Source organism: Tubulanus polymorphus, chromosome 3, assembly GCF_964204645.1.
Source record: "Tubulanus polymorphus chromosome 3, tnTubPoly1.2, whole genome shotgun sequence".
Lineage (NCBI taxonomy): Eukaryota > Metazoa > Nemertea > Palaeonemertea > Tubulaniformes > Tubulanidae > Tubulanus > Tubulanus polymorphus.
The window spans coordinates 19,709,394-19,726,044 of NC_134027.1; positions in this window are offsets into that span (position 1 = coordinate 19,709,394).

A 16,651-nucleotide genomic window follows, 5' to 3' on the forward strand; every position below is an offset into this window, starting at 1 on the left:
TAGGCATTCGCGGAAAATTTTACACGATAAAAACTTGTATTCCCAATCTCTTCATGCTTGTTTTTACAGCATCTTAATTTAAACATGTATCTATAAGAACAAGATAGAATTCACATACATTGATTTTCTTATATGATTGTCATAATCATTCATCTGAAATTGCAGTACATTTAACAGATATGTGAATAGAATACAAATAACAAACATAAACATCATACAGAGCCTTTTGATCATATGGTATGGTACTATTTACTTATGCCACACTAGGAAACAATTACAAGTTTTGGTTTAAGGGGCCCGAACCTCTGTGAAAGTCTCAATCAATTAATCAAATGACACTGTTGTTTAGTTAGTTACAACCGAATAACCGTAACAATTACTAATTGGCCTTTATTAGTTATGTATTTATCCTTCACTTTGTTTATGTAGTTCACCTATAAAGCTTGCAGTTGAGTAAAAAACAAAGTTCTTTGATGGCGCAACGGAACACCAATGCCACTTTATTCAATGGTATAACTGGATTCGAATTCAATTTTATTCAATGCCAACAATTCTGAAGTATATATTCTATTGGGGTACCTTAGATCTAATATTGTGCATGCTCTTTTAAAGGTCCATTGGTATGAGCAGTAGATAACCGGTTGGTAAACAGTCAGCCCCTCCCACTACAGCTGAGTCAGTGTGATGCTGTAGTGATTGTTTTTAGCCTCTTGGGACTTATTCTGAGTCCTGTAGCTTCCGACTGGTTTGCCATTTCATATTGCAATTGCTGATGGGTATCCTTTGGAAAGGGATGTTTTATACCTGGGACAGGTATTTTTGATCGGCCAATTATGAAGCAATTGGCGGCCATCTTGGTGTCATTAGTACTCATTCGTAGGTGGGAAAGAGTTTTTCAACATTATATTGATACCTAAGCATATTTTGTTACCACAATGATACCAAAAAGTGTATCTTATAACGTGTTCTATGATTGTGATGAGTTTCAAGGTCAATGGTTTTTGTATATGGCCACCAGGGGGCATTGAATAATACAATACCTTAGTATTTCAATATTATGTTTGTACCAATGCATAATTTGTTACCACAATCAATTGCATAGTTGTAGCTCATGACATCATCTATGATTGTAGTGAGTTTTAAGGACATTATGTATTCTATATGGTCACCAGGGGGCACTGAATAGTACAATAACTTAGTATTTCCTTATTATATTGGTACCTAGGCATATCTTGTTAGCATGATCAATAACAAAGTTGTAGTTCATGACATGTTCTATGATTTTGGTGAGTTTCAAGGTCATTGGGTTTTGAATATGGTCACCAGGGGGCGCTGAATAGTAGAATAACTTAATTCCATATTAAATTGGTAACAAGGCATATTTTGTTATCGCAATCAATTACAAAATGATAGCTGCTGACATATTCTATGATTGTGGAGAGTTTCAAGGTCATTGGTTTTTGTTAATGGTCACCAGGGGGCGTTGAATATTGAAATTGTAAGATTAATGAGCATTTGAAACCACTTGCCAAATGGGCATGGTGTCCCTGGACCCCTAGTTACCACTTGAATTCAAACTAATAAACTGTCATGGCTAATTTAAATTGTTCACATTATATCAGACTAGAGGATTAAAGAATAAAATGAAATCAAGTTTTAACAATTTTTAACACTGACTCTTATAACCGTAGTACGATAATAGTTTGAATAGTCAAATGTGCAACTCTTACCGGTTTATGTTTTTTTCTGTTTTTTCTACAGTTTTTACTGTCTCCTGGCAGAGTTCTGATAATGGTGTAAGCTTGGTCAACGTTTTCATTCCAGTAGCAAACAGCAAGATTTGCCCTCATGTTACATTGTTCATCGCTGAATGATATGCATTTGTCTTGAAACAAGTTCATTACATTGTTGAAGGATTCGACATAAAACAAATCCCTACAGTAGATGAAATATGCTGGAAGTTTGTTCAAATAAGAACTGTGGATAACATTTCTCAATGGATTTTCTGCCACTGTTGATGTAATAACCACCATTGATAATTCGTAACAGCGCGATTCTGTGCTATAATTTTAATGTTCTTTTTTACAATGATTCACTGGATTGTCCAAGGTGTTTTTGAATCCAGGTGACAGTTCCCTGATTGCCTACTCTGCATGTGGGTTCCAATTGCTTTGGCCTTATCTTGGAATTGTTCATGCCAAGTGTTTCCATGGTTTTTCTTAACAATGGCTGACACTTTCAATCCTTTTCAAGGCCTTTTTTTATTTCGTGCCACATATCGTTTTGGTTCGTAGCCTCTTGATTTCTCGCGAATTTATTAACTGATGCACTATTGTCATGGCAATGAAATCCTATCTTCAAAGAAACCTTCGTTGTCATTTGTTGATCTTATGTAATTATAAATGCGCTCTGTACCTAAACCCTCATGATGCTGAGACATTAGATCATCTGATTTGATGTTCACAGTGTAAAACGTTTTGACTTTTTTTCATGAACTGCCACAACGCAGATGTCTTTGGAATCTTTGCGCCACCTGTGCTGTGCGTCAGTCATTATATTGATCGTGTATGGGTCCTCATACATCGCAATATCTTCTAAAAGAGCTGTTTTAAAACTCGAATCGTGTTCTTCCTGCATGGCATCTACCTAATTATTTTGAATCTCTAGAAATTTTCCCGATACCACTGCCTTCTGTAACAAGTTGATAGGCTATGTATATGATCCTTGGAGCAAATAATCCATGTACCAGTCCAGCGTTTACTTAGAAATCACCATTTGTGAGGACAATGAGTGGAATTTTTTAAGTCTGTTGACAATGAAGATTTACTCGTGCAACATGCCTATTGTTTTGCATATTTTTGAACTGCATCAGGCAGTCACAAAAGCGCCCATGTATGCTTGCCATCTCAATCTTCTCAACTGCAGATTCACAAGTAACCATTAATTTTTGATCAATGTCTCACTTGTTTGTGTTTACATAGTTCACTACATCAACATTGGCAGTATCTGGAGAATTGTGTGCAAGCCAGTGATCCAACATATTTTCCATTATAGTAGCAAAATTGGCTATTTTATTCGCTTGCTTCAACATGATATCCTTCACTTTCTTAATTTTGCTCTAAAATGTACTTTTCCACGGTATCTCCAGGTTTTTCGAGTTTGAAACGTTTCGATCACCTTTTTGCTGAATCACCAGTATTTTCCATTTTGAAAAAAAGGTTGTCTTAGCTTTGAGTTAATTCAAAGAGATTGAAAATGCACTAATCTGTTATCCCTAAATGTCAGTTAGATTAACTATGGATTTGGCCATGGACTTATTATAAAATGCTATTTAGGGAATTTTGAGTCTTATTCGCTATTATCATCGGCCTGTGATTTCAGTGTGGTTGCATATAGTCAGTGTTAAAGTATGCCCCTTCCAAGTGAGATAATTGCTCAAATTTCTAATGTAAATGCATATATTAGCTGGATCCGGTGAAGAAAGTGATTATATAAAACAGAAAATAATGGAAATGGCTCACAGAAGCGTAAGTTTTGTATAATGGTATACCCCAGAACAAAAAGAATCTACACGCCATTTCATAAATTTCAACTGTTGGGATATTGATGAAGTACCATCCTCCGAAAATTGCTGTTTGGCATCGGGGAGATATGTTACCAGACTGTGCGCTAAAATGTGTACGATGGTTGTATCCAAATTTTGCTGATCATCCATATATGGCACTAGTGGAAGTAAATCATCTTATTATTTATGTTCTTACAATTCTTACAATGATTATCTTATTCTTATTATTATTTACAATTTTGAAATTATTTCTGCAATAGTAGTTTACATGAATTGCATTAGATAATTATTAAAATAGTTCCAAGGTATGTCACGACTTTTACTATGGGACGCTGTATGGATCATTTCATTGGCTAGTATCCAGTATCCATGCCTAATGGATCATATTAAATCATGCAGAGAACCACATGAGGCCGTGATGGGTTTGTTTGTCAAGACACTGATAACAACGACTTATGAACCTTTCCTCAGCCATAGTGGGAGGAGCTTGAGTGGTTCCAAATATTAGTAAATCCAACTTCAAAATTCAAATTTTTGGCTGGTTGGCTGCATTTGAGGTAGAGACGACATTAAATAACGCCACGCACAACATTCATTTATCTTCCTTGACAAAAAAAGTAGAGAAAATTTTAAAACTCGAATCATTTTCTTCCTGCATGGCATCTACCTAATTTTTTTGAATCTCTAGAAATTTTCCCGATACCACTGGCTTCTGTAACAAGTTGATAGGCTACGTTTATGATCCTTGGAGCCAATAATCCATGTACCAGTCCAGCGTTTACCAAGAAATCACCATTTGTGAGGACAATGAGTGGAATTTTTTAAGTCTGTTGACAATGAAGATTTACTCGTGCAACATGCCTAGTAGTGTTTTGCATATTTTTGAACTGCATCAGGCAGTCACAAAAGCGCCCATGTATGCTTGCCATCTCAATCTTTTCAACTGCAGATTCACAAGTAACCATTAAATTTTGATCGATGTCTCACTTGTTTGTGTTCACATAGTTCACTACATCAACATTGGCAGTATCTGGAGAATTGTGTGCAAGCCAGTGATCCAACATATTTTCCATTACAGTAGCAAAATTGGCTATTTTATTCGCTTGCTTCAACATGATATCCTTCACTTTCTTAATTTTGCTCTAAAATGTACTTTTCCACGGTATCTCCAGGTTTTTCGAGTTTGAAACGTTTCGATCACCTTTTTGCTGAATCACCAGTATTTTCCATTTTGAAAAAAAGGTTGTCTTAGCTTTGAGTTAATTCAAAGAGATTGAAAATGCACTAATCTGTTATCCCTAAATGTCAGTTAGATTAACTTTGGATTTGGCCATGGACTTATTATAAAATGCTATTTAGGGAATTTTGAGTCTTATTCGCTATTGTCATCGGCCTGTGATTTCAGTGTGGTTGACCTAGTTTTAAAGAAAACGAGGAAAATATGTAACCAAGCGCCGTAGCTCAGTCCTAAGAGAATAAGCTGTGTGATAAGGCATCCTCTGACATAAGGGTTTTATGCTGCTAGTGGGCCTTTCAGTGGGCTTTTGATCCAAATCGTAAGGTATCTTCATATCAAATACTAAGATCTATTCTTCATTTATAACTGATTCAAAACTTTTTGAAATACACCTTGAAAGTTTGAATGGCGTGCAGTGCTCTATGAAACCAGTCTAAAACTGTGTGGAGGTTGTTTTGTATTCAGTTACGTAGCTCTACAGTGGTTCTCAGTCCCTTCATTTCATCATTTCAACGTACATAGAGAATTACTTTTTAAAGAAAAGTTCCTTGTGCGACACATATATTGAGTCCTGTCCCGCAAATTCACATTATATGTGTAAATTGCAATAGGTGAAAAATTTAATATTTTACACAGGATGACGTCATTGATGGGCCCCTAGACCTGCATTAAGTAATCAAGAATTTGGTAACTAGACTTTCAAATTGGCGCTTTTTATATTCTTATATGTACCAATAAATTGACCCTTCTCCAAGGCATATCATACCCTCCATAGTCGTACAAAATCTCGTGCATTGCAAAAGAAAGCAAAATGCGGTATGCCATGTTCATCCCTAACTTATTTTGGTCTTGCATTCTCCTTTCCGTTCCAGCCATCATTTATCAGTCTTCCCTAACTGCCGTCATTACGTGATGCATCAATACTGACACAAGACATAGATGAAATCATACTTCATCACCATTCTTTAGGGGATTGTATCGTTATTGAAAAAATAGATATAATCAACTTTTTCTGTGAATGAGTCACTGGTTAACTTTGTCTCCCCTCTGTACTCTGCAATAAATTCAAGTCTTGACCAGCAAAAACACCAAAACCTAAAGATATGAATAAAAACAAATACAACTTAACATATGTTTCATTGTAACCCAGTGAGCAATCGTAGGGTTAGCTAAATACTGAGAAAGATTGGTTATTTACAACAAATATCAGGGCGTGTGCATGACATAGCATACACTAATGAACCTACAGCCTGTCGGTATTTTTCATCATTTTTACTATATTGAAGCTTTTGTTCACACAGGGTTTTCCTTGGCTTAAGATCACTCATACCATATTTCTCTGCAGTTTTTTAACGTATGACCTTTGACTTATAAATATAGACACATCATCCTGTTCAAACTCCATACCCAGGAAATCATCTAATATGCCCAAATTTTTCATATTGAATTTAGATTTCAACATGTTTTTCGTTTTGGACAACGTTGATCCATAATTGGCTGCAATTAATACATCATCGACCCAGATCAGTAGAATAATCAATTGATTTTCTATAGTCTTAGTATACACACATGGATCGACTAGGCTTTGTTTGAACTGGTTTTTGGCGAGATGCTCCTGCAGTGAATTGGTCAATTTTTTTAACTTTGTTTAAGCCCATGTATCGATTTCTGCTATTGACAATACAATTTTTCTCCTGTTTGTGATTTAACTTCAAAACCCTCTGGTAGTTCCAGACAAAGATCAAAGTCAATAGAAGCATTCATTGATTTTACTGAAGTTATTTTGATTTCACTCATGTTATTTTGAGCGGCTATTGCATAAAAATCTGAACTGAAGATAATTTTGCCATTTTTTTAATGAAAATGTCTCCTTGTAATCAACCTAGCCGTTTACAGCTCCAAACCACTTGGTTTTGATTGTAAATACCCATCTCCCGACTGCTGATCTACCTGCTGGTAGTTTTGTCGAAGAGAAAGTCTCGCTTATCTGCAGGGATTCCATCACTTCCTGCGTGGCTAACCATCGTTTTTGAATCATGTGGTTTAATTGCATCTTGGTAATTACTAGGGTCTCGTATCTCTGCAGGGAGTCCATTTCTTCCTACATGGCTTCTTACCATTGTTTTAAATCATGGGATTTGATAGCAACTTGGTAATTACTAGGGTATTCATCATTAACTTTAGGTATATTACCCAACATATTGTCAGACAACATTTTATCATTAGAATCAAGTGCATTATCTTTTAAATAGTGTGGTGTTTGGCGCTCTCTGTGAGGATGTCTTGTTTGTGATTCATTCTCCGAGGTTGCCTTGTTTCATCTCTGGTGCTTGTTTGTTCACAATTTGGTTTCAGTGAACGCTCATTCAATTAATCATCTTCATAACTCATTTAGTCGATTTTGCACCTCAGCACTTTTCTTAGAACGAAATTTCACAATCCTTTATCTCATGACTTATTTGTACTAGGAAAGTACACAAGAAATGATGGGCTTTTTTATCATATGCGACAAAAATACCTTTTGAGACCTCTGGTTTCTAATTTGGTCTTCCTTTGCTGATAAGCAAAACACTGATCCAAATAATCTTAAATTTCGAATCATTAGGTTTCCTGCCAGTCATAGCTTAAAATGGGGTCTGTTTTAACCTGTGATTAAAACATCTCATTGAGACCTCTGGATTCTAATTTGGTCTTCCTTTGCTGATAAGTAAAGCACTCTGATCCAAACAATCTTAAAATGTTGAATCAAGTTTCCTGCCAGTCATACCTTAAAATAGGGTCTGTTTTAGTCTGTGATCATCTCATATATGCCGTTTCTCATATGTGTCGGCTCCTTTAAAGCATAAGGCCATATTTCGTTGGGTTATGAACTCTCAAAAAGTAAACAACAACCTATTTCAAACAATGTACGTCAATGCTTTTCAGAAGTGACAATTTGGTTAAACCATGAGGAGCATTAGTTCCATGGTGTATTCCATTTTTCCTCATCAAATATGAAATCATTGCTAATAAATTCACTGCCGGTGTTGGAGCATATTCTTTTAACTTTCCCAAAAGGAGCCATATCAGCAAAATAGCGTTCAGTAACAATTGCTGTCTTTTTTTTTGCATTTGAAAAAATAAACACAAACTGCTCCAGAATAGTCATCGGTAAATGAAACCCTAAACTTTGAGATGGGATCAATTGGTCCAGCTAAGTCTGTGTGAATGGTCCCACTAATGCGGTATGAACCAAATGAAAAACTGATTTTGCACCGACATCAGGCTTTCGGTTAATTTGGTTCCATTATTTTCCTGCTTTTTTTCAATCGAACCATGTCTGGCTTTAAAAATCCTTATAGAATTAATGTATGTATCTGTTTTAAAGAACTCGCAACTCCAGGTGAATGGCTCTGCTGGCCATTCATGTTAAGACTACACTGTAATCATTCGCTATGCTGTGCCCTGCTTTAATGTCGGGGAGTCCGAAATAATTCATTCCGATATTTGTGAACAGTAAGTCGGTCTCTGCCTCGCAGGTAGAAAGGGAAACAGTAGGCTGTTTTTTACTCTTCCAGGAAATATAACTACTATCATTAGACAACTTAAAACAGTATCCACTGATACTCTTCCTGTCACACGATGATGCCCAATCAGCATCACAGAATCCAGTGATCAGACCTCCTCAGTGTTAAACATCTGTCTTTAGTTGCTTTCAAATAACCACATGTTTCTCTTCTCTTAACACTAGTAGGTTTTTTCATGAATTGTGACAGGTAAGTTACAATATAGCACAAATCTCGTCGAGTTGCACACATAATGTATATCAGACTACCGACCATTCTCTGATACAATGTTACATCGTCACTATCCAGAGGTATACAACTTTCAGAATTGTCACGATATATCTTAAGATCTGACACTTCACATGGTGTATGTTTAATCTTCCGTTCTTCCAATTTGAACTTTACCAGGATTTTCTCAATAAAATCTGACTGACACTTAGTTACAACAGAATTGTCAGGATCATAGGTAAATTGGATACCTAGAAGCACAGAGATTTTACTTAAGTCTTTCATCTTGAATCTTTGACTCATCGAGGTCTTGAATTTGTTCAATCCATACACGTAACTAGAGACAATTATCAAATCATCACCCCAAACTAGAACAATCATTCTACACTCACTTGTGTTTCTAGGATATAGACAATAATCGGCCTGGGACTGGATGAAACCTTGGTCTAACAGATAACCATGCAATACATTATTCCAGTTCCGACCAGACTGTTTTAATCCACATAGCGGTTTTCTCAGTTTATGTACTAATGGCTCTCCATTTTCATCGGTAACAAGAACCCTCAGGTTGATACATAAACAACTCTGTATCTAATGGAGCATTGAGATAAGCAGATTTGACATCCTGCTGGTGTACAAACATTGATACATAAACAACTCTGTATCTAATGGAGCATTGGGATAAGCAGATTTGACATCCTTCTGGTGTACAAACATATTGTTCTGTACAGCTGTATGCAGTAGCATACGTACATAAGATAAACGTGTGTCATTTTCCCTAAGTGCCCTTATTTCTTCATCCATGGCACTCTGCCATTTATCTGACTCTTGAGATGACATAGCTTCACTATAACAGCTAGGGGATGTACTTACAGCGTAGTAGTAATCTATACAACAATTGGCTACGTCATTCTCATCTAAATCTTCCACATAATCCTCTAAATACCTAGGCTTCGTCCTCTCTTTCGTGGGATACCTTTCTTTACTCCCATCAGTTTGGGCATCTCATGGGACTCATAATGAGTAGGATTAGGAATATTGGGTACATGTACTCTATCTCTAGACATGTCCTTCTCGCTAGAATTACATCAGACCGTGAACATAACACATCTTACAGCTCCAACTGTACCAGTATCTGGGAAAAATACTGAATATGCAGGGCTTTTCTTATCATACCCAATAAATATACCTCTTTGAGAGCGTGGATCAAGATTTTTCTTATTTTTAACATATGCGTACCACACGCTTCCAAACATATGCATTATACTCAAATCTGGCCTTTTTCAGTGGCCGCTTCAAAAGCAGTTTTACCAAAAGGATTATTAAAACATCTATTCCGAATGAATGCAGTGCTTGGACAGCGTAAGTCCATAATACTTTTGGAATACCCGCATCAATGATAAGGCATCTGGCCATATCGAACAATGACCTCCAACTCCTTTCCGACGTCCCATTTTGATGGGAGGCAGATTTCTCAAATTTTATCTTGTTTTTCACAAGTACTGCCATAAATTCGTTAGAGATAAACTCTCCCCCTCCATCACTACGCATTTAACCGTGCCATAACGGGCAATATCAGCAAGAAATCGTTCTAACGCATGTACACTATCATCTTTGTGCTTAAGAAAGTAGGGTACAATCAGACCTGAATAGTCATCAACAAAACTTATAGCATAACTATGACCAGTTTTAGACATAGGCTCAATCTTTCTGGTGAAGTCACAGTGTACAAACTCAAAAACGTTTGCGCCTTTACATCCGGCCGCCTATTACGGAACTGACACATTTTACCTTTGGTGTTGGTTTTACACTGAAAATCTGAATAACTCGGATTTTCATATTATCGACACAATTCTCAAGTTTTACAATATCATGGATATTACAATGACCCATTATCTTATGCCATTCCTCTAAAGTATGGGACTTATTGAACGCAGCAATTGTGTTATACATATAATATAATCGATCTTATTCTCTAACAGGGAACACTGTTCCGTCCTTGGTTACAAGTGCACCTGAATCACCACGAAAGGTTACACTGGCTCCGTGACTAGCAGCCATTCGGACGCTAAAGATATTCTGCTTCCACGAAGGTATCAAAAGCACGTTTTTCATGTTAACCTCACAGTCGTTGCCTTTCGAATCACGAATATTAACTTTCGCAGTACCCCTTCCGGTTGCTAGGATGTTTATACGGCTACTGTCGGCTAATTCAATATGATGTTCAACTAACAAACTTATTTATGTCAGTTAAAATGTGTTGTAGTGCCGCAATCGACTAACAACGGATCCTTGCGTCCTACTTCATAACCCACTGAAGTGATATGTTTTACGGTCATCCTCATCGTTGACAGACTTCACTTTCGAGCTTAGGTGTGGTCTATGATTTCTGCACTGTTTCACGAAATGACCAGGTTACTGGCAATTATAAAATAGTCGCGGTTCTCGCTCCCATGATTAACAGGGTATTGATTCTTCGGCCTGGCACCATAATACTTCGCTTTTCCGTGGTTTTGGAATTTTAATACGTTATCATCGCTGGGACTACTATTCTTATCAAGTTAGGACTGATGTGGACGCTCAGTCTCGTCATAGTTCCGTAATGCCAACTTAAACTCGACGAAATCAACAGTTTCCTTTTGAACAATAACAGTTACAAATGGTTTGTATGAATCTGGGAGGCCTTTCAAAACCATCGAAACTAGCAGGCACTGTTCCGACACTGTTTCACAAGGCCCTTGTGGTTTCTGCTCTAAGAACATAGTCAGTAATGGATTCGTCATCCCGTTTACTGAGACAAGTTAATACGTGATACAATGGGATAATTTTCGGTTTGCTTTTACCAAAATTATGCTCATCCAGGGTTCTCAATGTTTTTCAACCATTATCAGCAGCATCCCGTATGATCAGTGATAGACTATGGTCGTCTAGACATTGCATTAATTCTGCATAACAGTCTTTGTTGATCTCGACGTTGGTGGGCTCGACCTGGCTCGTGATGATGTCATGCAATTTCAGAATGCGCATAAAACCAAGGAATTTTACCTTCCAAAGTTCGTATTTCGATTCATCTACGTCGAGCAAAGGAGTTTGTATCCTGGGCCCATAACCGGTTGAACTTGGTCCTCCACCTTGGGCCATTTTGGACAGATCGCTTCATGAAACAAACACAAAGACTGAGGTTCTCTCACATCTTACAACACAACTTTATTTCCGGTTGAGTGCACGTATACAAAAAGGACAAACTATTTACCAGCATGAACTATGATCTTACAGTTACTGTATTCTTCTTCCTATCATCCTTTCTGCTTTCTTTCCCTCTCTTCTCAACTCTCTCCTGTTCCCTCCGGCTCTCTCCCTGAACCAAAAACCTTGGACTTACTAATTTGTACATTTCTGACGTTCCTAAACCATGACCCCACCCGCTTCTAACCTAACCCTATTTGGTATGTTCAGTCTGGCTCCTTCTTTTCAACTCCCTCCTGAACAACGCTAACCATCTCTTACGAGTCCCTATATTTTGATAATAGCGATTAAATGCTCCTACTTTTCCAACGAAACTCCCACCTTGTGATCTGAGCCATTTGGGCACCAGCACACAACTAGTGTGTGCTATTTTCCACACTGCAGACACCTACTTTCTTACTCATACGATTATATTGCCTCTACACTCCCCTGTTTGAAGACATTGATAAATGTACGTGATGATGTGTGATGGGTGTCACATTGTATTTACCAAATTTGAATGATGTATCCTCAGATGAACGCCATGTTTCGATTGGATCAGTAGAAAACCTTTGGATGTCATGACAGGAGTCGTTTGAAAAAGTCATTTCAGTCACCGCCAAAATTGCATCGTTATTGTAATTGTGAATTGAATCTCGGCGTAGTTTGATATTCTGTAGCACGGAAGCAGTTGGCCGATCACTGGAGGATGGAATATTCACTTTTCCACCTGTTTCACGTAGAACTGATGTAAAAGATTCAGATGAACTCTGACCCCACTCCCTGAGGTAAATTTCACGGAAGAACTATTAACGGGAAAACCTGGGCTAAAATGAAACGGAATATCTGATTGGCTAATAATTACATCATCTAAGCTGCGCATGTAGCTGCACACTCAGTCTAGTGTGGCAGGGTTTCATACCGTGGCAATCTCGATGCCATCAGGTTCAAATTCTTGCCGTGGGAGGATGTAGGCATCAGACCACCTTGTCTTTTTGACTCTCAGAATCCCATCTTCTCACGATTACTTTGGGTAACTTGGGCCTAACTGAGCTAGTAAAAAACCAACTACACTACTCAAGACTATCCAGATCCTCCGTCGCCGGCGATGACGTATGGGATATGCTTGCTTTGTCGAATACAACTTTGTTGATTTCCGCTGTAATGTCACCGTATCGAGACACCTATGTCTCTGCACATCTTCATATGATTGGGCTAGCACAATTTTTAAGTCAGTTCGCCATCAAGAGATATAATGTATCTTTTCTGCAGTTTTGTATCCTAGCTTTTTCACTTCTTCCGTGACCAGCTCCAGCCATTGTTGAACTTTTGGGATCACACCCTTGAACACAGGGACTTTGTGGACAATATCCGTATAAGTTGGTCACCAGGGAATCCTCCACTTGAGTTTAATGACGATACAGAACTCTTCTCATCATCATCTTTTATCCGCTTTTGTATATTACTCATAACCATATTGATTTTGGAGTCAACAGTATTGTAATCATCGTCGTTCCTCACTTTGTTCTTCTCCCTCTTCACTACCGCAGATAATGTAACCCACCTCACCAGGATTCGAGCCCAATGTCATCAATTAATTCAAATGAAATCGGTATTAGAGGCTGTTAGAGTTACTAATCCTCACTCTATGAGTAAAAATTGGAACTAAGTTGAGGCAGACAAGCCTATAGTACGGCCACACACCAGCGGTGCAATGGCTCACCACACCAGCAATTGTAGTAAATGAATATATTTGCGACGTAAATATATGTCACGCATGGTAGCGAAGAGGTTAAGCAATCTCTCAGTAACATCTGGAAAACGCTTTTCAATATCATCATGACAATCCATGGTAGACTGTATTTCATTCAATGACTCGTAGATCTTGACTAATTCTGGCTGACTGTTGACTGCTACCTATACTTTTTGATTGAACATCTTCATTATTATTCCGTAGTGAATAAATCTGGAGCAAATGCTAGCTGAAGGCAAAAAAAGTTATGATTGATTTTGAATAAATCTGGAGCAAATGCTAGCTGAAGGCAAAAAAAGTTATGATTGGTTTTATAGTCTGTAAATGAATAAATCCTTACAGGTAAATACATGTTTGTGGTTTGATATTTTTTCAAAACAGTTTGATGACACTTTGTCTTGTCATTTGAGAAGACAACATAGGTTTCTATGAATTATGGGTGAAATTTGGAAGGATGGATTGAAAAGTATTTCAAAGAATTCATCACAAGAATATCGGATGCATTGAATCTTCGAAATTGAAAGTCAACTTAACCCTGATTAATATCTCCGCTGCAAGGCATAGCATATGGCACCCGTTACATGAGTTTTCAACAGTTCATTAGGGGAAAATTCCTGCAAATAGTGTTAACCATTAAAAGAATGTGTAAATTTCATCTGGAAAGATTGTTGTTTTAATTAACGACGACCTCAAACTAACCTTAGGAACTGAACCGGTTAAAATAAAGAATGTAAGTTTTCTTCTGATCCAGCCCATAGATAATTAATGATAATATAGCATTGTGCATTAGCTTTCGCACGATTACTTCTGACCATGTATGCCCGTCTATCAATTCGAAATAAAATTCAATTCCATACTATGAATGTCGACGTCAATCATTGATATCATTGAATCTGGAATAAATCTGTATAGAGCATCAATTACTCAAATTCAACAAAACGTGTTTATGTATATCTAATGACAGTGCCTTTCAAAAGCCTACGTTCCTTCTCAAATGCAGCCACCATTGGAATGTTGGCCAAATGTGGAAAAATATCTAGTTGCCCATAATCTTATACATAACAGAAATGCATGCCCGTATTAAGGAGGGTCAGGGTTCACTTATTCATTAAGTTCCACTCAAGATGTCAGCCTAAAACTTGAGCATGACTCATTTTTGTAAGTGCTCGCTCGAATAGGTTTCAAACTTACTCAATTAGATGCAGTTTTTGGGGACAGAAGCAGTGAATGTTGCACCTTGTTTCATCTAATCTTTTAATGATTTTCTGGCGTGGCATTACATGCTTATGTGGCGTATTCATCCCATATGAGACAAACTTTCCTCAAAATCCAATGCCCTAAGACAGGACAGGCAATGGGTCTGAAATGCATTATCTTATATGTGCATATGTTATCTGGTTGTATTGAATTTGTCTCAAGCTTTTAATACGATCTTTCATCGCTGGATCCATTGTTGCTTGCATCTTCTGATTTAGGACGCAAGTTGTAAATTTTTTGAAGGCATTTCCCTAGGAAATATATAGAATTTATCAACAATTACGAATTTCCAAATGAGTGAAATGGTTTGCACTTTAATGATGAAATTGGCTGGATATAACTAACTTAAGTGATTTAATTAGTTTGAGTAAATATCTTCTTCGCTTACCTTACAGATTTGAACATTTGGGAAAGATTGTTTCCATTACTGAAGTCCGCTTAAAGTATGGCAGGTTATGTTGATCTCTTTTCTTCCGGTAAAATTTTCAGACGTCGACTTTCCGAGTTGCGGATGGAAGCCATGCTTCACCTTTGTGGGGGCATGCTCAGCATTTTCGGTCAGCTATTTTTAACCAAGCCGATGCTTCGACATTGACAGCTTTTTTTGAACGTGCACCGATCTTAACAAGGATTTTACCGGAGAGAACATCGCTCAGTGTCACTGCATGAATACTCCGAGTCATCAACCAAGCCTTCCGACACACTCGCACACCTTTCACTGAATAACTCTTCATACTGCCCAATGAATCTTTGATAAACTGATGACGTTCTCGCCACGATCTCGACCAATAGCTTCGAGGAATTTCCAGAATGTCTTCTCTCAAGAAGCTGTTGCAGTGCTTCTATTTACAGCAAAGCTTTAAAGCACATGCTATTTGCTTTGCTGCTATTTTCTTCTGTAGTAAGTTTGGTCTAGGATTTGATGAACCTACATGTGATTGCAATATATGTTTAGATCTTGATTAGTATTCATCAAGTAACAAACTTAAACATCATCATTGTTTTGTCTAAAAATACTTCTATTTCATATTGATATATTGATATTGTGAATGAGTCAATAATTCTGAGATAGAATATGTTCTCAGTTTATATTTTACCCTACATTATTTTTACGAATTTACTCCAGTGAACTCCTCCTCCTGCAATCAAGCGTATGATTAGTGGAAGGAAGCCTGTGCACTTAGCAATAACTATATCCCCTTCTACTAGTTATCCTGTCCCTTGACTGAAATCCTCCACGACACCACGCTGTTTTACATGCAGCAGACCTGAGGGATCATGTGCCCCGCCCATTTTTCGCTTTTCGGACTACTAGTCCTCTTTCTTGTACGGTAAGTATAATTTTGAACCCATATATTGAACCCATATTTTGAACCCGTATATTGAACCCATGAGTTTATTAATTTATTTAATGACCCCATAAGTTTAATTAAGAATTAGTGGTTAACAATCTCCTATTATGATAATGATTATGGGCACCTTTTTATCTCATAAAATTAGGATTTGACATTAAGATTATAATTTTCTTAGATGGATTGCTTAGCGTGAACTTCCCGTGTAGATGTTCTAAGAATCTTAAGCTATGGCAACATTCGTCTGCGAGCTGGTGTGCAGATTTGAAGTTTCAACCAAGAAGCAGTTCCAGAAACCATCGCCCTGCCCAATAAGGATATCGTCCATAATGGTCGTGCTTATTCAAAATTCTGATGGACATTTCGGTCTTCGAAAATCTACATTTGCACATTGATGTGGGGCATGAAACCACGCTTCGCTTCTCCCTTTTTTGTTTGCTGTTTATATCACTAAGGATCTGTGTTACCTCGTCGCTAGCTATACTCCCG